The sequence below is a fragment of the Tympanuchus pallidicinctus genome, unplaced genomic scaffold (genome assembly GCF_026119805.1).
Source record: "Tympanuchus pallidicinctus isolate F22 unplaced genomic scaffold, pur_lepc_1.0 scaffold1, whole genome shotgun sequence".
In the NCBI taxonomy this organism is placed as follows: Eukaryota; Metazoa; Chordata; class Aves; order Galliformes; family Phasianidae; genus Tympanuchus; species Tympanuchus pallidicinctus.
In genome coordinates this window covers 101845494-101871141 of record NW_026294618.1, presented here as the reverse complement: position 1 = coordinate 101871141, position 25648 = coordinate 101845494, and positions in this window count along the sequence as shown.

Genomic DNA, 25648 nt, shown 5'->3' with positions numbered 1-25648 from the left:
GATTCTTCTGAAAGATCACAGCTTTTAACATACCAAGGCAACTTCAAGAAGAAATTAACATATGACTCACCTCCCTGAGGTCTATCCCATGGTTTCATTACCAGTCGAGCGGAATCCCTCGTTGCAAAAGTAGTTCAAAGAGGCCCTTCCCTTCATGTGCCGTGCTCACCGCACAGTGAGTCTTCATATATGTACAGCTTTGTCAAAAAAGAGGAGGAAGGCAGGATAACGTTTAAAAGGAAATCAAAAAACCTCCTCTACACTGCAGTTGGAGAGGCCAGGAGACATCCATACAAATTGGTGAGAGCTAGCAAAGAGGACGGTCACTCTTCAGATATTCTCAAAACTTTCCCATGAAAATTATGGCCTGCAGCTGGGGCACAACAATCAGATGGATCTGGCATAGGTCGCAGACGAGAGGATCTCCTGCTAGTTCAATAGCAGTGGTCTCTTAAATAATCTCAAAACAATGAATAGCATGCGTTTGCTTCTTCCCTGTAGGATGTGGGAAGGAAAATAAGGCCCGTTCCTCAGCTGCTGACCTCCTCCTGGAAACATCGCTGCAGGCGAAGTGGAGCATCCTCTGCAAAGCACAGGAGCCAGGCATGCTGCAAAGAAAACAACAGGCTTAGCTGACAACCTGGGAAGGAATTACAGAGGAACCCTGTCCAAAAGACAGAGCTTTGGCATCTGACACAACTAAAGAGGCAGATGTAACTTCTGACACTGACAAGTGCTGCCTGTAATATCAGATGAAGGTAAGAGATAAGAGGGAAACCCTCTATACATCAATCATGTCATAGAAAGAAGGAATCACGTGTGGCAGAATCTAGGCTGAGTTCAAGGTTAAAAGAGAGGAAGAACAGCATCAGGTTTTTCCTTGAATAACTGAGGGGAAGGAGGAAGGCAGGTCCGTATTTTCCAGTTAAACAAAGTCCTGACAGAAAGCTGCATGTGCAAACATAGGGTGCTCTAACATCAGATTTGGTCTGTGGGAGGATAGACAGCAGTGGGTGAAAGGCCTGTGGGGAAGTATGGGTCTCAGGTGGCTCCGTCCTCTCTTCTCTCCCAAGCAATAATGTGACACAAGCCTCTCCACATCAGGCAAGAATGGCACTGAGATGCACTGAGATTATTTCTGCTATTCTCTCTCCCATGTTGCTTTTCTTTTTCTTTTTTTTTTTAATCCATCCTTTCCTCTATTTGTTTTGTTTTGGTTTTTAATTCTTTAAACTCAAGGAGAAAAAAGAATAATTTGCATTAAGTTCAGCAAGAGAGCATTCTATCGCATAATTTCAAAGCCTTGGGCTGGGCTAACAAACAAGGTGTGAGGAACCTTACAGACACAGATCACACACATGCCCCAAGCCATGATAGGTGCTGGTGTACAGGTGGGCCTTCCTCTATATAAATAATAGCCTTTCCTCTGTCTGTTCATCAGATACCAACAGAAGACCCAAACTGATGACATCCACTCTCTTGCAGACATCCACATCTCAAGTTTGGTAACTATTTGCCACCACTGCACTATTAAAAAGTCTAAAATTTGGCAGTGAGAATCAAGTAGCTAAAAGGATGGATATAATAGAGTGGAATTTCACAGCTTCTTTGTGGTCCCTCACTTCCACAGAGAGCATCCTGCTCGTACTGCTCTGCAAAAGCATCCAAAATACACAAAACTTGGAGCAAACACCTCAAACTTCACACCACGACCGATGCTTGCCTTGAAAGGTGTGCTGTGCATGCATGCACAACAAATTCTGTGACCCTCAAAGCTTTCTGCAGATATTCAAGAGACCCTTACAACTTTCATTCACTTAAGCCAAACATTGCTGAATCAGTGTTAATCCTCCTGTTTATAGATACATTCACAAAAGAAAGGGCATTTGCAGCTTAGATCAAACAGATGGATGGAAGGGAGCTGCTTAACATCACTAAGGATTGCACCCTATAATTACTGTATCAGAGAGGCTAGATCTTTCAGCACAGCTTTTGCCTTAAAAAAAAGAAAGGAAATGAGGAAGTCCATTCAACCGTTTTTATCTCAACCTTATCCACAGTTTCATGTTAAAACTAAAACAATAGCAGCAAGTACAAATTTACCAACCACCATTTCAGGATCTCAGACTATCAGAAGATTATACAGAATGAAAAGAGGTGATGCAACCAAAGCAACATCAAAAATGTAGAGCAACTTAATGCAGCTATACAACCAAACATAAATATTTTTTACTTTTGCACATGCAAAGCCACAATAGCATATTGAAACCTGGAGGAGAATTCTTGAGGACTTCAGTGCAAAACATGGCCTGTTACTGCAAGACCCTGAACTTCCTCCATTCTTATCAGCCTCCACAGAGCATCCTCTGGGCAACAGAGTGCCTATGCTTTCTGAAACTGCACTCACAGCACCATCAGGAGGTGGTTTTCCAAGCAGCCTTAGCCCCAAAAGGTCATGTAAGGTGCCTTAGCAATATAAAATAGATGTCCAAAAAGGCACATAATCCAAATTTGGGACCTTTCAATATAAGCTAGGCTTGGTAATTCCATTCTTCATGGCAGCTTGAGGTTCAAAGTCAATGCCAGACTACTGTAAATTCTCTAAACTAATTGAAAAGAAAAAAATCTTTCCACTGAAGTTAATCAATTGCTTTACCAAAAGTCACCAGAAACCCTTCATGACATCTATAGATCTCATGAACACGTTCAGCATCAGTTTGCACACAACTGTAGGATTTGTGTTAATAGGAAATATCCTCACATCCCGATAACCTCCACGATGAACAGAAAAATAAAAGGAAGCTTGCTCCTATGAAAACCAACAGATTTTGCTAGCAAGTTCATGAGAATAATAACCTCTGTTGCATTAAAATCCCTGCAATGCAGTTCCTCTGTGCCCTTGAGAAACCCCATTCACTTTTAGCAGTAGAAGCATTTAAGACCTACAATATAAAACAATTGACTTTTGAATGCAGGTTGCTTCATTTTAAAACATTACTGCTCTTTGATGTTTATCTGTTTAAAGAGAGTTTATTGCAGCTAATTCGCAGCAGGAGTGCCCTGTGGCATCCTCAAAAATTATATTAAAAAATATAAAAGATAAGAAAGGAAAACATTATAATTATCTAATCTAATTTTTTATGGCTGCACAACTAAAATTAAATCCTAATTCTGTAATGTATATGCATTGAACTATTTCTGACACATACCGAAAGCATGAAGCCATCGCACACAGGCCTTTTTATTGGAAAGTCTGACAAACTGAAACAGCGAGAGGCCCAAACCCATGTTAGTTAGGTTTCAACTTTATTTAGAAAATGAGTTTCAAGGATTAGCCAGAAACATATGTATGGAAGGTTGTTATCCGCAAACAGATCCAATGTGCAAATGGCATTTTTTGATTTACTAGAAATAATGTTACAGCAACTGCTGCAGTCATTCCCCCGCACCATTTACACTTAATTCATTACTGACCAAAGTTGCACTTTCTGCAACAGCATTTTTTTTCCACATGCTTATGCCTTCCAATGGACGTCAGTAGCAATTGCGTGCCCCAGCAAACCTCTAGGTGAAGCGCTCTTCCTTCAGTTGAAGGAGTTGTTAGATTATCTACCTCAGAAGCAAAGCCTGGGGAGATAGGGTCATTCTAAAGCACAGACCAGAAATGTGTTCAAGACCCTTTCTTTGTAATAAACAAGAATTAATTCAACAGATGTTGAAACATCTGCTCTGAATGCCACAATCTGAGACCAACAAGTTGCGATAAGAACAAAATCTTACCAGCACATGGAGGGTTAAAAATAAAGACTGACTAATATTATAGAAGCATATTCATGGGGAATCAATTCCTTGAAGACAAGAGACAAAACAGCCCTGGTTTAAACAGCTTGAGAATGCTAGAGATAACTTGAGAATATGATATTTTCTTATTTGACAAACAGCCTACAAAAACCTTTTGGGTACTGCTACTATTGAAGAAAATCCCAGCCAGAGACTACATTACAGTGTCAGCATGCCCTTCAGTTACAGCAATAAAGACTTCTATGGTAAACCCTACCTTCTAAACAGAAAATACCAACAAGGATGTTTCCAAAGATGGGTCTCTTGCTTTCCTAATGAAGAGAGCAAAGATGGAGGATGGCCTAAGGAAAGAACCCTTGTCCCAGCTATGGTAGTGAACTCATCTCCCTCATTTTGCTGTGAACACCAAGAATATCTCCAGACCAAGAGGAACGATGCTATTTCCAAAGTCCAAGGTGTACATCCTCTTCATTTCAAAAGCCACCAACATTCAAACAACAGTTTGAATTCAACTCAAACAAAGTTGCATTTCTAGACACACTGAAAACTTTGCTTTCAGACTTATTATTCCATGACTACATCCAAGTATTCCCTTCACTGGAATTGCACGTGCTAGCCAAAGTGAAACAGACTAAGTGCTGCTTAAACCTGCAGCTTCTCCAATGGGACAGGCACCTCCAAGGCCCAGCATCAGCACAAGGCAGAGGCCACGAGCCATAAGCTATAGGTCATGAGCCACCAGCTACTGACCCAATGGCACATTTAACTCCATCAACTGACAATAACACATCCTTGCTCTGCAACAGTGATGAGCAAAGACAATCCTGTTATCACGCTAGCCTTGGCAGCTGAGATACTGAAGTCTTTAGTTGTCCTTGGCCACCATTTTACTAACACCGCATATATATCTTGGCTTTGCTAGCCAGGAGAACTCCTGCATGATGCTATTGTTGACTGGAAATTTCTGCAGAAAATGTGAATTAAGGAATTCACATGCAAGCCCAGTTTATGTGTACATATTTCCTCTCCTGAAAGTCAATTTGAAAAAAAGAAACAAGTAAAATTTCAGGTCTCTTACAGTTGCCTTTTCCTCCTTAAGCAAAGGGAGTGAACTGTGTTTGCCATTTTTGTAGTATCTGTTTCATTACTGTCACTAAGGTGGCTCTTCACATGAGAGAGAGATGGAGGAGAGAGGGAAGAAAAGATTTAATAAATACCAGAGAGGAAAACCCTGATGACGTTAATCTCAACCACAGCAAGACAATAGCCTGAGTGTACGCCAGGTCCCTCTCCAGTCTGGGGCCAAAGCCCAGCATCTAGTTCATTAAAGTAAATAAAATATAACGGTGACTGAAAAAAGAAAACCAAGAAGAACAACGGCATGAATAATAGAGAGAATCTGAGCATAAGTCCAACTGAATGATGTCAGCCATTATTTAATTTTTATTTTGCTTTCTCAGAGAAAGCACCAGAGAGCAGGGCTGGGGGGAAGTCGAGAGAGACTGTATAAAGGAGAAAGAGGCATGGATATCCTGGAGGGGTTTTGGTAATACAATCCCTTAAGTAATACATATATTTTTTAAAGTGTTTCAACATTGTTAATTTCTTTTCAAAGATAACACAATGGAGAGTTAGTGGGGGTGGGAAATAATAATAATAATAATAGTAATATCTGCAAGAACATTTCCATTGAATGGCTCTGGGCCATTGCGCCCCAAACGTGGTTTTAGTCAGGGATGGCATTCTGCCCATTTGGGATGTTTGTTCATGTAATTATCTGATTGATTAAATCTCTTCTTGACAAAATACAGGAGGGATAGTCAGTTAAGTCAGCCTTATCTAAAATTAATAGTACTCAACCAGGGATTTGATTTTGGATATATAAAAAAGATGCATTACACCTTTTCTTCTGGTTTAGGATGGCGTTAATTGGAATCACTACAGTATATCTACTCCATGCACACATCCAGTAAGATGTTTTTCAGTCATCTGGTACAACTTCCAATACACATTCTCTTGCTACCAAATCTCAGCAAAATAGCCTGGCTTCTGCTCAAAACCACTTGATTTACCATTTGGTTTGGAGACACTAAACAAGACCTGGGGAATTTGGTCTGTCAAGGACCAAAGAAATTCCTTTCCAGGAGCTCAGAATGACAAAGTTCTGCTAGTTGCCAGCAGTGAGCATACACAAGAAATAAATAAGTAAGCAAACATACAAATAATGGCATTTATCAACATCTGAGTACTTTGGACTCTCAGGATCCAGGTTGCTCAGGAAGTTACAGAAGTATAATCATAATACTACTTTGATTATCAGACACTATCCTTAAGACCAACCAACCAATCAAGTCTACTGACTGCTATTATTTCCAGCAATGTAAGATTTTCAAGTCCAAATCCATAAAGGTCACTGTAAAGCCAGAATTTTTTCAGTATTACCAAGTCTATCTTCATTTCTATGTGCTGAGGGAAACCTTGGTGACCTGTGCTATCATCCTGTGAATTCGTGACAAATAAGTCATCTTGTGCCGACCTTAGTACAAATCTTGTAGAGCTGAATCCAAAATGGCAGATGGGGGGAACCTGTCCCCAAGTGCACATTTAAATGCAGCAGCAAAGATTTTTTTGGCTCTTTGCTAACATCTTGGGTTTTGATTTGACTGACCTTCTTTGTCATCTATCTTCAATGGAAAGTGGATTTGAGTGCCTACTCACACGTTCAAATTTTGTTCCTTGCACATGGACAGCACGAGCTACCAAAAGTCGAAAAGATTAAATTTAAAGTTTAAATAAATAGATAAGTAAATGACACCACATCTATTTCCACCTTACAATAGAACTGCAATAGTCAATTCTCTAATCTGGGAGCAGGCAAAAAAAAAAAAAAAAAAAAAAAAACCTAAGCTAATGTAATAAAATATGAATTGCAAGCCATGACTGCACAAAACTAAGTATTTACAAGCAGTCTTCAAACAATGAATTATTAATTGAAGAACTTTGTGAGCAACTTCATATAGCAAATAAATCAGAGAATTCCATAATCTTTGCAAACAATTTATTGAATAAATTATTCATTGTGAATCAACTATTCACTCAGATCTGGATCTTCCACTTCAGGTTTCTCTTTTGGTTAATCACCATTAAGATTACACTCTGCCTAATTTTATTGCCTCAGTGTAAATTAAAATGAATCAGTAACTGTAGTTTTATTAGTAGTAGTCAAGCATAGGACAGAAAGAGATTGAGGTCATCTAAACCATAATCCAATCCAAATATGTTTTATTATGTAGTGAAATATTTGGGGTTTTCAGAAGAAAAGCTATATATGAGACCAAGTTCAGATACCTACAACTAATGGACTGCCTCAAAGTCTGACCATAACTGGGCATTTGGAACATCTACCCATGAAAATAAATGCAGAAATAACTCAGGGAGAAAAATCAGCCTTTTCTTCTCTTTAAAAGCTAGAATAAGAAAGAGGGAGGGATTTTATGGTCCATTAGTTTTGTTCTGCTTAGCATACCTTACAAAGCATGCCCTCTACTCCAATGAAGACATCTCTGGGCTGGAGAATAATCACAGCCCACTCTGGGAAGGTTATGATAGACAGCAAATAGTAAGCTTGAAAGCTAGGGGATGATTTCTAGGGATGAGTAGCTTTATAAAACAGGATCACAAACAGCAGCAAAATGTTTTTTCCTTCCTCTTCTTTATAAGCCTACACCTTCTGTCTTGGCAGCTAATGTTTATGATAACCACTTTGGTTTACAAATACCACTTTACACTAGAGTGAACTCTCAATACACTGGATAACAACATGGTGGAATTTTTCAGTATTACCAAGTCTTTCACAAATCTAAACAGAGTAGCACAGCTCCAACAAACTTTCTCTATAAAGGAATATTTTCTTTCCTTTTACTACCATACAAAAATATCTTCTGGTGAGCACCCTCCAAGAAACTTAGTGCAATTCTCAATGCCACAAAAGCCAGTGAAATATATAAGGCGAGGGATTGCTGCTTAAAATACACTGATGGAGGAGAAGGACACAATATTCAGATGTTCTGATCAGAAGGCAGCAGATATTGCAGCCATTCAGTGAAACACCAGACGTATATGTTGAATCACTGCAACCTTTATGCTCTTACCATCCTCTCTCCCTCTTTCCTGAACATTTTTTCAGCCTCTCCTTTTGCTCTTCCTATGTTTTTTGCATCATTGCATCCTCTTTCCAAAGCAGAATGTGAAGTCAATGCCAATTTGTATGGAAATCACACTTTCCAATATACCACATTTGCCCAAAAAAATCATTTGCCTATCTGTAGCTGCTTCAGGAGAGCACAATGTAAGCCTGCCCTGCTCAGAGCAAACACTGGAAAGGCTGAGGTCACAAGGTGCATTTTTCCCCACAGGTGTGTATTGCAGAATTTCTGACAAAGACGAGCATTTTCAGAAGTGCTAAAAGTAGTCAGCTACTGATAACAGACATTTCTGACACCACAAGATAAAGGAAACAGTAAAAAGTCATTTTCTTTGTGCTTTCAGATTATTTTTAGTAACTAGAGGAACAAGCTTAATGATGTTGATAATTATTTATTGAACAGCAACAACATGCTCAGTCACCTACAAAACAGAGCATGAACTTACAACATCCACTAGATGGGTCATGCAGATTAGAAACATAACAGCAAATCCTATTAACATTTAATATGGTACCATTTAAACAACTAATGCCTGAATGTGGATTTCAGCTGGGCAAAACCCTTCCATTTAAGAACAAACCTTGCATCCTCCTCTCCTAAAGTCCCATATCAGAAGACAGTGCAAATTTCAACTCAAAGCTTCAGTTTCCCTCTTCATACAATAAACTCAGTAAAGGGAAAAGACCTTACGTTATCACCCAGATTCTATTGCACTGTTTTCCCAGATGCTGCATTCATGCTGGTCCATTGGCAAGGGAGGGGAGACCTTCAGCATGCTTTCTTCTACCAGATTATTTGTAAATACAGCCTCAGGTGGTGACACCAGCTCCTCCTGATGGAGTGTGCTTTTGACCCATCAGGCTTCCAGGTGCCTTTCTGTGAGCTTTATAGGCAGGTGAAGAGCTACAAGAAGCCTCCAGGATGATATTTTTTTCATCTCACATTATCAAACAAACAAAAAACCCACAAACTGAATCTGATGACTTTTCCCGGATCCAATCTCCAGATTCATAAACTCTGGGACCAGTAACACTGCCTGTGCTCAAAGCATCCTCCCATTCCAGCTCACGAGTGACTGCTGTTCTCCATCTACCCACTGTCTGTTCTAACATTCTAACACACACAAGTGTGCATTTCCAACAAAAGCTTTCCTGGCCCACCTAGGCAAGTGGTATTGAAAGACTTAGTAACCTAAATTAGCTTAAAAAATAACACAGGGCAAATGCAGAGGAAACTGTAAATCCAGTACAATAACAAAAGCACTAGGTAGCAGATGCTGCTATATTGCTGCTAATTCCATTTTGCCCTTAGAACACATTATTCAGTAAGCCAGGAATTTCAAATAAGGCTTTTAGAAGTAATCTTTCTTTTAGATCATAAGATCTCCAAGATTCCCCAGAATGACTCATTTTATTGAAGTCAGTAGAAGCACTCTGGGTTTGTACTATTGTGGCAACAGCGAGCACAGACACATGCTTGTGACTGTCTTGTTTGAATCTTCCGTGCCATTGGGTACCCTTCATTGTTGCACTGGGAGGAAGGTCAACTTAGAGCACTTCTGTGACTTTTTTTTTTTTAAAGAATTCAATGTTTTATTCACCTCTATTATTCCACGTATCCAACCAAACCAATCTTGACCTTACAGTCCTTCTGCATACAGAACATACCTCATTTATTCTTTCAGTGACTACCATTCATCTGCTGAGTGTTTGGTCTGACGGACTGAGCAGAAACAAGCAGAGTTCGCTCCATCTAGAGCCACCTTCTCCAGACTCAAGTGCCACACTCACTGTCCCCTTCCCTCTCGCACACCTCTTACGTGCTTATGTTCTCAGAATAGCAGAAAGGATTCTTGCAGCAGTTACACTGAAAACTTTACATTTTACAGAGTCACAGAATTGTAGGGGTGGGAAGGGGCATTTGGAGATCAGCTAGACCAACCCCCTGCTAAAGCAGGCTCCCTGAAGGAGGTGACATCCTCATGAGTCAGACAGCACTTAAGATAGCAGTAGTGATTAGTTTACAAATGTAAACTTTGGAATGTCAAGCCTGCTCACATCTGCCCATTCATGCACTTCTGGCAACAACAAAACAAAACCAGCTTTTTTTTTGGATAAGCATGTAGCAAGGAATATCTTGCATATTGAAAAAGGAACGCTGTAATATTACAGAAGGTTCATCCCCTTGCAGTGTCAAAAAAATAAAAGAATAATTAAAAATAACTGAGCACTTTCTCTCTTTATCTGCCCCCAGACCAGGGACTTGAACCAGACTTGGAACTCTCACCAGCTCAGTTGCTCTCTTAGCCTGGACACAGCAGCAAATAAAACATCAGTCTAATCTCAGTGTGTAAATGAATGGCTTTATCTTTGGCTAGGCCACATGCAACAAAAGTTCCTAAAACTTTGCAGATATTCTTCAAATCCACCCATTTCAGTGACCTGCCACCATGTCTGGTTTCGCTCTGTGTATTGCTCTGCAGATTGCAGAGCTGAAGCAGGGTGTAAATCACACAACTGTTAATACAGCCTTAAACTCACACCTTCAGCGCAACTCCTGGAGTTCCGTTCCACCGCTCAGTGCAGAATCCAAATGGTGCAGGGTACTTCTGCATTCAGACATGACAATAAACCCCTTCGGAAGTCATGGGTGGCTCCTGGCTGCAACTTGCGCTGATGACTGGAGTCTCTGCCCATAGTGAGGAGGTTGCTCTGATATGCACCACTGTCTCTGACCTCAGTCTGCCCAGGTTCCCCATCATAAATTATCCGGCCAAAGCACATCTCTCTCTTGCTTCTAATTTGTGCAATACCCTCAAGTTTTCTGAGCAACCTTCCACCGGCACTCTTTTGTTTTCCCCTTCCATCAGCCTGCTCAATAAATCTGGCTTTTGGCATATTAAAGCTTAATTTGTTTAAGGACGAGCAGTCGGGGGCCTGCATCTCGCCGATGAGAGTGACAGATCACACGAGGAGACCAAAGACTTCGGGGGCTGAAGATTTGGCAGGTCTGAGTCTCGGTGGAGAAGCGGGGCTCATTGTCACGTTTCCAAGAGGCATTACACAGAGCTCCAAGGTGGAGCTGTTTACCAATACCGTGATCTCTCCCCAGATGCAGTTGCTACTGCAGCTAATTAAGAGAACAATTAAGACTAAGGCAATCAGTCAAGTACACAGATCCGAGTCATTTTCTCCACTCTCCAATGCTGCGCTGGCTCCCAGAGGGGCAAACCTTATTCACTCATTCAGAAAATGACAGGAAGAAGCTATTAAATATCTGAAAACCATAAAAATGCAATCATACCGTTCCTGAGCTAAGCCACTCACCAGAGACCAATGCCAGGCAACTTAAGAAACTTGCTGGCCCCCAGAATTCACATACTTACAAATAAGAAAATTAATCAAAAGCAGTTCGGATCAAAATTTAATTAAAAAGAAAAGGATTGCAGAAGACTTCCTGAGATTTCTCTGTTTTATGTTTATGACTGATCAATATTATGTGTTATCAGCTCAGTGTATGACAAATTCCACTGGGCGTCTTTAAAGAGGAAGTAACAGATTAAATATTGAGCTAAACAATTTAATCTCTGCTTTAAAAGGTTTTCAGATATTTGTAAAGGTAAATCCTATTAGAGTATAAACGTCTCCATGTGCTAGTGCTCTAGGCTCGTCACGGAGGAATTTGTAAACACCGGGAGACAGGCCCTCATTAAATATAAATTTCCTTCTTTTGTAGAGCTATTGATGAAAAAAGGGAAAGCATTTATGTCTTCAGCAGAGGGGAAAAGAAGGGTCTTGGGAGTGAGATTTAAATCTATCTATAGGTGCAAATAAATACATGTCAAACTTCAAGAACTGGCAACGCTGACTGGCTCTCTCAGTCCGTACAAACAAATGAACACTGATCCTTTCTACTTCACAGCACAAGGCTCATCTCTGGGAAATAAAAACACAGTCAACAAGTCCAAGCGCATACAAGAACAATGAGCTGAGTATGACAAAGAAACAGATAAAGGGACCGGCTAATCAAAAGCATGCTACATTTCAGTTACATACAAATTCTGCATACATGCACACTTACATTAAAATAGCACTACACCCAGAGGTCAGTAGGCACACAAAAAGGAAGCACAAGGCCAAGCCCTGCAGCATCCCAGCCTCCCTTCTCTGGAGGAAGAGCTTGCCTCCACTCAAATATCATGCAGCAGAGCAGGAACCACACTAGAACCCACCACAGAGCTTACTTATGTGTGCTTCCACCCAGGACCACCCCTCCACACCACCTGTGGAGCACCAGGATGAGCAGCCTGTTGCATCCATCCACACAGAGCCCCACAGGCAGCTCTTCGGTTCCCGAGCCAGCGCCTGCCTTCCTTTTGCATTTTTCATTTGGGAATTAGTTCCTTATTTTTTTTTTTTTTTTTTCCAATTTTATGTGAAAAGGGATTAAAGTAATTAGAAGCTTCACATGGTTCCTTCTCCTATTCACCCCCACCAATTAATCAGCTCTATTCAATTTCTACCCAAGCCAGATAAAGAGGGAGAGGAGGAGGAATATTTGGAGCAGTTGGAGAAATTTGGCGTTTGATATAGAAAGCTGAGTAACCTCAAAGGCAGAAACACAGCACAGATACAAATGATTTTGTTGTATACACCGTCATGGTGGCTAATAAGAACATTTTAAAAAATAGGACAATCTATCAGGTAGGAATAAAATGACAGTAATCAGATGCCTACATTTTCTCAAACAAACCTAAATAAAATCCAAGGGCTACATTTCAAAAGCAAACATATTTAAGTTACATGACATTTCTTCACTACAAATATGTTCCTAATATGCAGGTATTGCTAATTTTTGTAAGAAGAATCACTAATATTTCAAAATAATAGCTTCGTTTCAGAACAAGTCTACCAACAAATGCAAAAATGTTCACTATCTTTCTTTTAATTCCCACTTTACTGACAGGTAGAGACTTGGAAAAAGACAAAAAATTTTGTCATGATTGTGGCAACAAAGAAAGTCAGTCTATTCCAAGCATAAATGGAGGGATGCCAAATGAGATTCAAAGGGAGTGCTGTAAGACAAAAGGGAGATGCTCTCCTTGGCAGAAGTCCTGCCCTGGGACAGCAGCAGCGCTCATAGCCAAAAAAAAAAGGAACAGAGAAGTTGTGAACAGGCAAGTTTTAAAGAGACTTCAGCAAGTCTCAGTGCTACAAACTGCAGCAGGCTGGGAGAACACTCACAAGTAATATCTGCTCACCTGGTCCATGGAACCTGGAATCCTGAGACAGACTGCATGAGGTGCAAAGTGTGATGGCCTTGGTTAATACTTGTGTTTCATGTATGTGATTTCATAGATGTGATCACTACTGTTTACCCTCTGATCCCTGTATCACCTGAACATCAGGACCTAGAGGTTTGGGGGCCTTTATAATATTTTCATAAGCAGGAAAAAGGGGAAAACTCCACTCCCCTTTATTATTGCTTTTTATTACTAATCAATTAATGTAGGGAGAGACGAGGGCTTTTAACCCTGTGGTAAATTAAATCATCACCATACCCAACTAATTGCAGCGTTGCTACCAATATCTTCCCAGTCAAAATATGCATATAATATATCTGAGAGATGCAAGTACACATAGGTGTGCTTAAAAGATGTGCCCTGCCCTCAGATCAGCTACAGAGCCATTGCTAAATCCAAACAGCAGTGGGACTCCCTGCAGCACAGAAGTCCAGCTGCAAGCAAAGAGCAGAACAGCCCAAGCATCTCCAGCAAGACACAAGTCAGGCATGAATCAGAATCATTACCTTAATATTGACTCAGTGTACACACAGACTGCCCGTCCTTATGATTCACAAGCAAATATTTAACACACAAGCAATGGTACAAATGCTTACAAAGAATAGAGTGACTCGTGCTACTGGGTTCCATAAGGATGTGGAACTGGAGGGAGCTGTTTTGCTACAGGATCACCACCTTCCCCATTTGTTTCTAACTTCGTTCTCCCTTGCAAGCTGCTGAATGGCATATCTTTGTGTTTTACAAAATGCACTTAGAACACTCACTTGCTATAGCTAAAAAGGCAGGTACTCCGTGCACTGCATTTGCAAAAGGGAACAGAAAGTAACACTGCATCCAGTACAGTGTTCTTGCTCATACCAGGGCTGATCTGCCTGGAATCCCCAGAATAAAGTGGAGTTTGCCCTTTAAATGAAAACCATCTCATCTCCTTTGTTGCTTTAGAAGGTTTTTGTTAAAGAGCTGATTCCTTGATATGGAGCCATATTGCTCTATTGATTATTAGGGAGAGCATCCTACCCCCTTTCAGCTGAAATTTTGCAGGAGTTCTGCTTTATAATCAACAGCATGACTCCAGAGGCATGGACTTAACAGTACAGCAGCTCTCCTCCAACACCCCCACGGACAGCTGCAAAAAATGAGGAGGCTCCCTCCCGGAGCTATCTAAGGGCCAGATCCAAAGTTCATTGAATTCTATGGAAAAATTCCCACTGACATCAATAGGCTTTGGATCAGACCCCTGCAGAGGAACACTTTTTAAAACAAACAGTAGAAAAAATCATTAGGACTAGAAAGCCTTTCATATTATCTACTGGGTACATTTTAAGGCAAGAGGGTGGGAATGTGCTCTTTTCTACTTACGAATGCGTAACTCCCATTAATGTCATGCAGAAGTCACACAATGCTGAGGCTGCAAAGGTTGAAAAAGAAACGCTGCCCAATTCCTACACATCCAACTTCTGCCTTCATCTACATTTCACCAGCAACTTTTTTAAAGTAACGTTAAGGCATACCATTATTTTTTAATCTCTAAAGAAATTAACTTAGATTTCTAAAGGACTTTGACAGTAAACGTAATTGCATTTGATATACATGAAGGAGAATAGGAAAAAGTTAGAAAAGACATTTTGCTTGAGCTGTTGATGAAAACAGTGTGCACAGGTGTGCACCTGAAGCCAGCAAACTTCAGGTTTATTTCAGATAAATACTGAAGCATGTCCCTTAGACTTCTCCGAAATGTTGTCCTTCTCAACAACATCTCAACAGTGAGGGTTGATAGTGGTAGGACAAGGCAGAATGGTTTTAAACTAAGACAGGGGAGGTTTAAGTTAGATATTAGGAGGAAGTTTTTCACACAGAGGGTGGTGATGCACTGGAACAGGCTGCCCAAGGAGGCTGTGGATGCCCCATCCCTGGAGGCATTCAAGGCCAGGCTGGATGTGGCTCTGGGCAGCCTGGTCTGCTGGTTGGCGACCCTGCACATAGCAGGGGGTTGGAGCTGGATGAGCACTGTGCTCCTTTGCAACCCAGGCCATTCCATGATTCTATGACTCTCTGATTCTCAGCCCAAACTACCATCTGAACTGCATACAGCTTTGTAAGCAATTTCAACAGATGCAAAAGTAGATCACCATTTCTCTTTGTCTTAAAAAACCCTGTAACATCAAGAAGGAATATGCCACAATGCTGTATTCTGAAGTCACTGCACAGGACACCACTTCAGGTGCCTTTTTAAGTATGTTTGTGCACACGTTTATGTTTTGGTGCTGGGAATTCAAGTAGAATCCTTTCAACTCTCTAGCATTCAACAACCTGTGACAAACGTAGAAATAATTCAGGACATGAATATTTATTTTAAAATAATTCCTTAATGACACTGGTGAAATGATCAAGCAAGTCCCAGAAGCTGGAAATTCATTCCAATGCAGACACAAAGAGTTGGAATCGTGTTTTAGCACTTTCTTCTCAGTTATACTCCTGAGATTCACTCACTGCCCACAGTGATTTCAAAATCATAGTTCTGGGGAATAGTACTCTGGAACCATAAAATTACACTTGAGATAAGATCTAATTATCCTTTTCACCTTTCCAACACCTTTCAAGAAGTAATCCTTAAAAGCCTTGCAAAAAAGAATATTATAATTAAGATGATAGCATGCAACAATGATATTAAAAGAAAGACAAACTGCTATATAGGTTTTATAGGAGCTTAAATTCAACAGCTTTACTCAAAAATATTACAAGTGATACTGTCTGATGGATTTCAGATATTCAGTTTGGGCCAGAGCATGTCAGAGTAAAATAAAACACACTGATGTTACGTCCTAAGAGAGCTTTTCATTTGCTTGAACCATGAGGCTAGAGAAAACTACCTTAAATATGTTTGGTGAACCATCACAGAGGAAGACTCATATTCTAATACGGTTTCATTCCAGCAGTAAATCACAGCAAGGTGTGTTTCAGCCTCCTCAAGGAGATGGGAAGTGTAGGAGAAAAAGGGATGGTCTTTCCAGCTAAATGTTCTTGGGATGAAAAGGACAACATGGAAATAACTTGTTGAAATGGGAATATGTGGAAACGACATCTAGTTTCACTAATCCCACCTTTCATTTTGTGATATACGTTCTAGACACTTCAAAATACTGCATGATAATGCTTTTATCTAGCAGGCTGGTTTGTATTGAGATGTTGTACCAATGAACGTGGTTCAGTTGGGAAATACAGGTGGTACGTGGATGGTTGAACGGGATGATCTTGGAGATCTTTTCTAATCTTGGTGATTCTATGGTTCTGTGCTCTCTCCTAATGTTCAAAATTATAGTTTGTCACATTAGGATATAGCCAGCGTTTTACCAACAGTTTAAGACACAGTCAGAACACTCAGGGTGGTAACAGAGAAAGAAGGGCAATGGTTCCCGCCTTAGAGATGAAGCTGTGCAAAGAGGCATCAGGGAGCAAGCAGGTCCTCATGTTTAATTCAAGAAGCTGCAACTTTCAAACAGAAAGGATGCCCTCAAGAGGTCCAGAAGAAAAAAACCCGGGATTTTAGTTTCTCAAATCCTTTCTCACTTACAAAATGCAAGAAGTTTAGGAGAACAAATTGTCAAGGAAAAAAAAATCAATTCCAAAATGTTGGCAACTGTAGCATTTAGTAGTGCAACATTTCCTTCCTATTTTAGTTAGTCACATTACCACTTGCCAGCCATTGAAGAAGAACCTGACCTGCAAAAGACAAACCTCCACCTCTGACTTCTTCGACCTTTAATGCAAGAATACAATTTCCTCAAGACTGAACTTCACTGAGGTTTGAAACTTCCCAAATTTCAACAACACATTTTTCAGGTTCACAATGAAAACAAACTGGGCTGAGCAGTACTACCCCACAGTCCTACTCCCACTTTCTCCCCTTCTTCCTTCTCCTTCCCCTCGCTTCCAAGCTCAGAAGTCTGCTGAAAGACTAATGGGAAACATAAGGGTGAATCACTCAGCATGTCAAACCAAACCTACCCACAGCTGCCTTCACCCTACAGCCTGAGATAGGGCATTAGTTGTCACCCTGATAGATACTCCTTTGCAGCTTGTATGTGGAGCAGAGCCCAAACAACCTACATTTGGGAGATTTCAGGCACAAAAAGAGAAGAGCCTGAGAGGACAGCCAGTCCTGTGATAGTGCTAGCATCTCAGGTGCATTGCAGCCTCATGCCATGGCTTCCATTTTGCTCTCTCTTTCTCTCAGTGAATGTGTAAATCATTCTCCCACTGTGCATGCGATGCCTGTAGGCAAGGCGCACCTCAGAAGAATGGAGAGGGAAGCATTGCCTTAGGCACATACCCTGCAGTGCACATTACTTGCCCAGCATATGCAAATGAACGGTCAGATGAACTTTCCAGTCAACGAGGGGTCCTGCAGACAGACAGCTAGCTGGAAAACTGAAATGATTTTAATTGCACCGGCAGGAAGCTCTAATTTACCTCCTTAAGAAGCTTGTACTTTTTTGGGTGGGTGTTTTAGTCCTGGCAATCGACTGCCTGAAGCATGAAGAGATATCCTCCCAACTGTATGATGGGCGGATGTAGAAAGAAAAGGCTTACAGAGTGTTGGGGAACCCCCTTGAAAGTACATTGGGGTTCCCTGAACCAAAGGTTAAATGACCATTTTTATTAAATTAGAAAGAGATTTAAGGGGGGAGATGAGGCAAGGAGGAGAAGGAAACAGGAGTTTTAACCGAAGGATGCCCTCCCTTCATAAATATCGCCCAAAACACTCCTAAAAAGAAAGACTGATCCTTAGTGCTTTTGCATTGTTACCTAAACTTTGAGTGCAAGGGAAAGGGCATCTACCAATTAGATAAGTAATAAGGAAAAGGTGTGCTTCACTATATATTGCCAATGAATCATCAGAGCCAGTCAAACCAAGATTTCTCTCAGTTTTTCCAGAGCAAAGAAAAAAAAAAAAAACACTACAGAACATTATGCTTTTAATGTGCTTCCAAGCAAGGCCAAATCCTGCTGGTACTACTTTTAACTTATATGAAGAAGGTAAACGTATTTGTTGAACTCAGAAGTCAAATCACTGCAAAGAGAATTATTTTATTCTCCAACCAGCCAACCACCATATCCCTCTGAAGCAACACAAATGCCTTCAAGGAAAGTTGGAAAATGTAAATCACTGGAAACCCTGAATACCCAATAAATCACTGGCAAGCAGGCCTAGGTTTCAGCGCCAAACAGAAGTAAAGCAAAAAAGTTTCGGAGTCCAGCAAAGACAGAAAGAAAGCATTCATTGTACTGGGAGTAGCACACGATCCATATCAGACCTTTGCACACCACGCTGGGACGAAGAATTTACACGGATGCAAGAAAGTGGGAGGTGTTAAGAAGGGAACGGCACCAGAGTTTACACAAGTGTTACCAATGTTAGAATAATGTTTATCAGTTTACAGTATTTGATTTTGCATAGTTTGGGGGAGAAGCAAGAGATAACAACATCCAAACCATGTGGCTTTCCCCGAAGCCTGTAGAAGGGTTAAGTTCTCCAGATGAAAGTACACCCAATCAAATTTATCTTGTATACCCGAACTCCAGCAGGGAAGACCTCTTCACAGGGGGTTAAGATAACAATGTATGTGTAAACATTTTGACTACTGCAAATACTGAAACATAGGAGAAGAAATACTGTATGGTGGAGATGGTTTATCACATAAACTCCTGTTCAGTATAATTCTTTGGAAGACACTTAAGTAGGAACACACTTGACTTCTATGATAAAGAATTAAGGGATTCCTGTACACATCAAAAGACTTACTAATCTAGTTGTACTGCCTTCCTGAAGCCAACGCAGCTATGCTGATTTATATCAATTCAAGAGCTGGCTGTCCATGATTAATCCCTCTACAGCGGCACAAAGTAGGAACACAGCTGAGACAAAATATCCTGCTTCTATACCAGAGAGCCAGTCAACAGCAACCTCTGAACAGTAAAGGAAAAGCTCAGCAAACACTTGACTAATTCCACAGCTGAGCAGACTGAAGAGTACCTGCATGCAGGTGAATGAGACATGGAAGTTTCAGCTGCTTCTTCACGGCGTCAGAGTTGTGGGTACTCATACAATGCTAAATCACCCCAAGTCAGATAGCTAAATTTCACTCATACACACTTGTAGATGGAACAGTATTTCAACAGGGAAAAAAAATAAATAGATGAACAGGCCACAACTCTTTAATTTGGTAGGAGAAATGACTTTGGAGGTGATTAAATCTAAAGAATTGCACATAGCGTATAGCAAAAGGTCATCAAATGAAGCCCATAGGAGCTATTTCAAAATAAACCAAAGGAAGTCTAACTGCTCCACTGAAGAACGATGAAGAGTCATCTGCGGATCTCCTTAGCAAAGGATGCTGACACTACAAAATATTTACCACAGTTGAAAGTGAAAATCAGACAAGTACCCAGAAGAGAAGTCTGCTCGGGGCTAGTAATCAGAAATACTGCACAAGGTTCAGAAAATCCTTTGGTCTGAAAGCATTAGAGGGCTTGGAGGCTATTGGGAAGGAAGTATCATGATTGCTTAATCTTCTCTAAGTACCCACTTATATCTAATGTTAGGAATGGGATGCCAGATTTGCTAAACTTTTGTTCTAAAGCAGTATAGCTGCTTTTATTCTGTCTACGTTTCCATCCAGGTTCTGACTGTCACTTAGTTTATCTTTAAGTACGAAGAGAAATAGAAAGATGAAAACTGGAAAACAATCATAAATGGTAAATAATATCCAATAAAAAGGAGCAGAGAATATTAAAATGCAATATGCAGCCACTACAGGTAAGTAATTTAATTGAAAAGGTGGTGAGAGTCCCAGAAGTAGTTTTAACATGCACTATGCACTGCTGAGGTTAACAGGAATTGCAAGTATTCACGTAGGACATTTGGTCCCTAGCCCATTTTCAACACAGTTAGCACTGAGTCCAGCAATTGGAGTAGGCTTTCAGTCATCAGGTCTGCTACTGAGAAGTTCAGGAGTTACTGAATCTACAGATCCCAGGGAGGCATTAAGAAAGAATTTCACACACTTCATGTCAGCCACACTTCTTTAAAAGTACTGTTCTGTATGAAGCAGCTCTCACTTTGGGCTGAGAAAGGTGCTGTGGGATAAACATCTCTGTGGCAAATTGGTCATTTACAAAAACCATGCAGCTTCAGAATCAAAATGTCCAGATTTTGTTTCCAGACAGGTCACCTTTGGATTAAGTGTGTGAAAATAGAGCATAATGCCTACTTGACTAATAAATTCATCCTTGACATAGATCTCTGAATCAAGGGTTATTTTCCACTGTACTACACCCAGCTTTATGGTCAGAAGCAAATACGGCAGAGGTTCACGTACCAATGGATCTTAAAAAGTTCCGTTTCTTTGGTTAAACATATCTATTTCTGCAGGGTTCAGTAAATGCATGAATGGAACATGTGATGAGCTGTTCACACAGTATTTATTTCTGAAGTACTCCATAAATCTTCTCATCCTCTTATTTTCCTGTTGTTGTTCCTGTTTTTCCTAGCAAGTTTGCCTACTAAGTGCTCAGACATTTGGTAGCTGCTTGCGGACCTTTGCCCGATGCCCTTCACTGCTATGCAGGATGCTCAATGACTGCCCAGAAATACACTGCCTGCTGGGTCATAGTGCTTAAATATTTCCAAGATCTCAGCTAAGAACTTTCAAGGCATGCCTCTGACATCTAGATAACTCATGAAGTATTGACATTGCAGGAAAAGGGGACAGGAGAGGAGTGGAGGTGAAAAAAGTTTTTCCCTAAGATAAAAAAACATCTGAGGAAGTCAGTCAAGGGTGCAGATGAAGTTTTCTAGAATCACTTTCCACTGTCACCTGAATTTCCTGACAAGAAGATACAGGCTTAATGAAAAATGCCACACTGTCACCGTGATCTGGCTTAGAAGCAAACAAAAGGGTGAAGTAAGCAAGACAACTTAAATGTGATAAATTACCTCCTGACCCTGAAAGTCCAGGTTTATTTCCAATGGGCAGAAGTAAAGCCAGCACCTAAGGAGGAAACATTTTCATTTAAGCTTACATGGATGATGGGATGTGCAGAGCAATGTACGCTCTCTGCTTGTGGTGTAAGATGAGGAATTAGGATTTGACAGCTCAGTTTAGAAATCAAGGAAGAGCAAAGACATAACACTGGTTTGCACAAAATATAGTGCAATTCATGCAATTCACAGTAGTAGAGACCTGAAGAAGGATGGTTCAAATGATCTTGCCAAGTCATAGAATCAAACCTGAAAAGAACAGGGCAAAATTAAATAGACATGTATAAAGAAAAGTCTACACTGAATGTTCCAGCTGGAGAGATGAAATACTTAACTGCTCCAACACAGCACGCATCTAAACAGTAGTTCCCCAGATCCAGGATAAGGGGCTGCTGGATCAGAATCAATCTGGCTCTGCTGTTAAGAAAAAAGAAAACTGGAATAATGCTGGAATATACAAGAGCTCCTCTGAAAGTAATGCTTTCTGCCTTATTATGCTGGCGCACAACACCAGAGGCAGATGTTGGTATGGCAGTAGAGGTTGAATGTTACCACCAGTATTTCACTACATTTGGGTGTTGTGTGACAGATGGCAGCAGAGGGGCAGTCTGACAGAATGGCATCTGACATGGAAGAGTATGAAGCAAAGTTCACTGAACTCCCCCATGTGGAAACAGCGGCATGCACTGACACTTGTTCAACCTTTATGGAGACCCAGCAGTGGATGTGAGCACCACAAGGCAGTGGGTGGTGGGTTTCAGCAGCTTTGATGTGAAGAGTGTCTCAATTAGCTCACCTGTGTGAATCAGCACATTATGACCAGGGAACTGTGCACAGAGCTGAATACCCGCTTCGGTGCATTGGAAAGGATGGTGCCAGCTTGGGCCCAGAAATGCTCACACAAGAACAGAAAGAACACTGTATGTGAGTTTGTTGGGACCTACTGAATCAATATGAGGCTGAAGGAGACAGCTTCCTGGATCGCACTGGTGATGAGATGTGGTATCATCAAGACAAGACAGTCAAAACAGCAGTCCATGGAGTAGCAACATATCAATTCCCCCACTGAAGAAAAGGCTGAAGACACAGTCCTCAGTAACTCTTCTGGATTTCCTGGAATCCAGATGTCATGGGGTAAGGGGAGGGGAAGAAAGGGAAGAAGGCCTCCCTGGCTTCTTTCACCCTCCTGCCCCCTTTTCAGGGAGAAGAACAACAAAACCAACCCAATTAGGATAAAGAGAGAGAATGAATTTACTACAGATGGTAAAAGAATGTAAGATAATGTTGAGTTGATAAAACTATCAACTCTGAGCACTACATTGCAACACTAACTAAGCTGTAGGCTCAAACTTGCAGAATCAGGTAAGAGAAGGAGACAACCTCTCTCTTGCAACACAGTTACACCAGACCCCACATCATTTTGAAGACAGGGCCATCTTGGCTGTACCATCCTACCACATCCACTGTATTATCCAGATTTGGCACCTTCTGACTTCAAACAAACACAGCATCCATTGCAAGAAATAAGTTGGGCTAGCGAGAACCCAGAGAGCAACAAAAATGATCCATCTAGGAGGCACAACTTGCTAGAAAGACTGAAATAATCAGATCATTTAGTGTAAGAGAGGACAGACTGAAAAAGAAAACCAGCCCATACATTCATGATGTACAACTGGCACTGTGTAAGAGAAGAATTTCTTCTTCTCTGTTGTGCAGTAGAGGAAAATGGGGACAAAATTGCAGTGATGCTTAGGATCAAGCAGATACAGGGCAGCACTGGGATGGACTGCCCTGGGAAATTGTAACTCCCACCACTGCTTGCCCCTCACACAGGGCTGCATAAATGTACCACAGGAGTCATCTGTATCACTTCGACTGCCATAACACACAGAGTCCCCTAAAAATGGGGCTGGAAGCAGTATGCAATGTCAGAATGAATCGGATTAAAGGATTTTCCCTTAGATCATCCTCAGTTCCATTCAGTGAACTTTTCAGTTTGGAAAGGATCACTACGAGCCACCTAACCTTGCTTTTCTATGTACAGAGCCACATCTGCACAGAAAATACACACAGACTTTCATGCATCCTCCAGCTGCATCTATTTGCCACTACTCACATCATCAACACCATCTTGAGGCTTCTCCTCAAACATCTGAGAAGTGGCAGAGTAATGAAGGGGAGAGCAAGCTTTGTGCTCACATAGCTTCACAGGCATACACAAATATCCCAGCTTTGTGACTCACTACTCTTCATCCTCACCCTTCTTCCCTTGGAATCAGCTTGGGCATCCCCACTCAGTGATGCACCAGGCTGCTCACAAATACTTGTTTGATTAGGAGCTTTCTTCTCTCCCTCCTTTCCTGATAAATAACTCTATTAAAAAGGATCTCTACTGCCCTCTTTCACTAATTTGTCCACTGAATGCAACAGAGCTGTAAGAGAGAAGATAGCACTTAGGAGAGAGATAGACCTAACATTGAAGAGACTGTGAGGATGACAGCGGAGGGCTGAGCCGAGACCCAAGGCTTGTGGGAGTCAGCTCTGACAGGGAGTTGCACCTATACTGAAAACAAGCCTGATCCGGGATCCCCTCTCTCCTTCAAAAAACAAAACAAAACAAAAAAATGTAGCAGCCATCACAGCCTACCAGGTAACTAGTAGAATCACTGTCTGCAGATGAGAGCAAATACCAGAGCCATCCTACAAAAGACAATGCCAAGGACTCATTCTATCCTGACCAAAACAACAGAAGTTTAAGCAATTCTGACTGAAAACATTACACATATAGTATCCACAATATATCCAAGTCTGAAGAATTGTTTGTAGTTCCAATGGCTCCACAACAAAACTTCAGATAAAGAAAGGAGAGCACTGCGGAGAATGCATAGGTGACAAAGGGAAAACAGAAGTCAGGAACAGGCAGTCTTTTTGGTCCTTCTTCAGGAGCACTCTTACCACTGCCTCGACTTTCTCAGCCACAATACGTAGCATTTGGGGATAATCAAAATCCTGACTGCTTCATATACGTCATCTCTACGGGCTAAGACAATAGGCTACACTGTGGCTCCTCAGGGAGTTGTTTGATGGGAATCTCCAGCAGCTTCACTAAGCAACACAAAGTGGACTGCGCAGCCTGGGGAATCCAGATCTGTCGATTTAACTGCCCTACCTTTGTTCTTTCTGTCACTGGCTGCAAGCACCAAACACCAGTCAGACTCAGCCACTGGTTTTAATTGAAAGCATACACAGATTTTGCTGCATATTATCAAGCGGGTCTTCGAAAGAGACAAAAAAAATACCTCCTGTTTGTCACACTTCAAAGCTGTTTGTTCTTGGAAAGGAGTTGCAACACCGTCAGCTTCAAAGCCTGAATAACTTTAGTGGGCCATAGCAGGTTGCTTGTCAACCCTTAAGTGACTCCTAGAGTTACTGAGTCTCTGTCACTACGTTACTAAATGTGACCTACTCTTACAGTGCATCACAACACACCAGGGAGCCTAATGGATGCGCTCCAACAGAGCTTCAGCCAGCAGGGAAAGAACGTCCAAAAAAATACCATCAGGTGCTAAGACAGCCTCAAGTAAACCCCAGGTCTTGTCACAGCAACGTCTGCAAGCAAGGTGTCAAAGCTTGATAAATAACTGCTGTGTGCTCCTTTTGGTGTGGAACAAGCCCAAGGTGCTGCCTGGATGGCTGTTCCTCTCCCACACCATGCAAGTCCCACGCAGCTCTTGCACATCCAGCTGTGTGCTGCCTGATAACTCTCCCAAGGATCAGGCACAGCCAGAGCTGTTTCTGCTGTAGTATTTTGTCCCATACCCTCCGCAGCCTGAAGTCTGAGCAAGAGCTTGCTTGGCTTCTGGCTGGAAGGCAGAAGGGTGCGATCGTTGCAATGAGAAAAATCTCACATACTGGCAAAAAGGAGTAACGCTGCCATCCGGCCTTCAAAAGGGTGGGGAAGCCCAACAGTCGTGAATCTGTAGGAGAAATATGACTTTAAAGCCCTAACAAAGGGCAACAGATGGGAACAGAGCAAAGCACTCACAAGTTTCAACCGGAATAACTGTCTCTTCATAAAACCTCTCCAAATATGAATGACCCTCGGACATCTGCAATTAAATCCCCCATTAATCCCAGCTATATTTTAAAGGCGGTTGGGCCAGACTACTAATCGTGCTATTGACAGACTGAAAATGAAACCAGGAGGAGAGAGATGGTGAAACAAAACAAAAGAAGAGCTAAAATGCAAACTTAAGAGACGGGGCTGCTTCTCCACCTCCACCTGCCTGTGATTCAGAC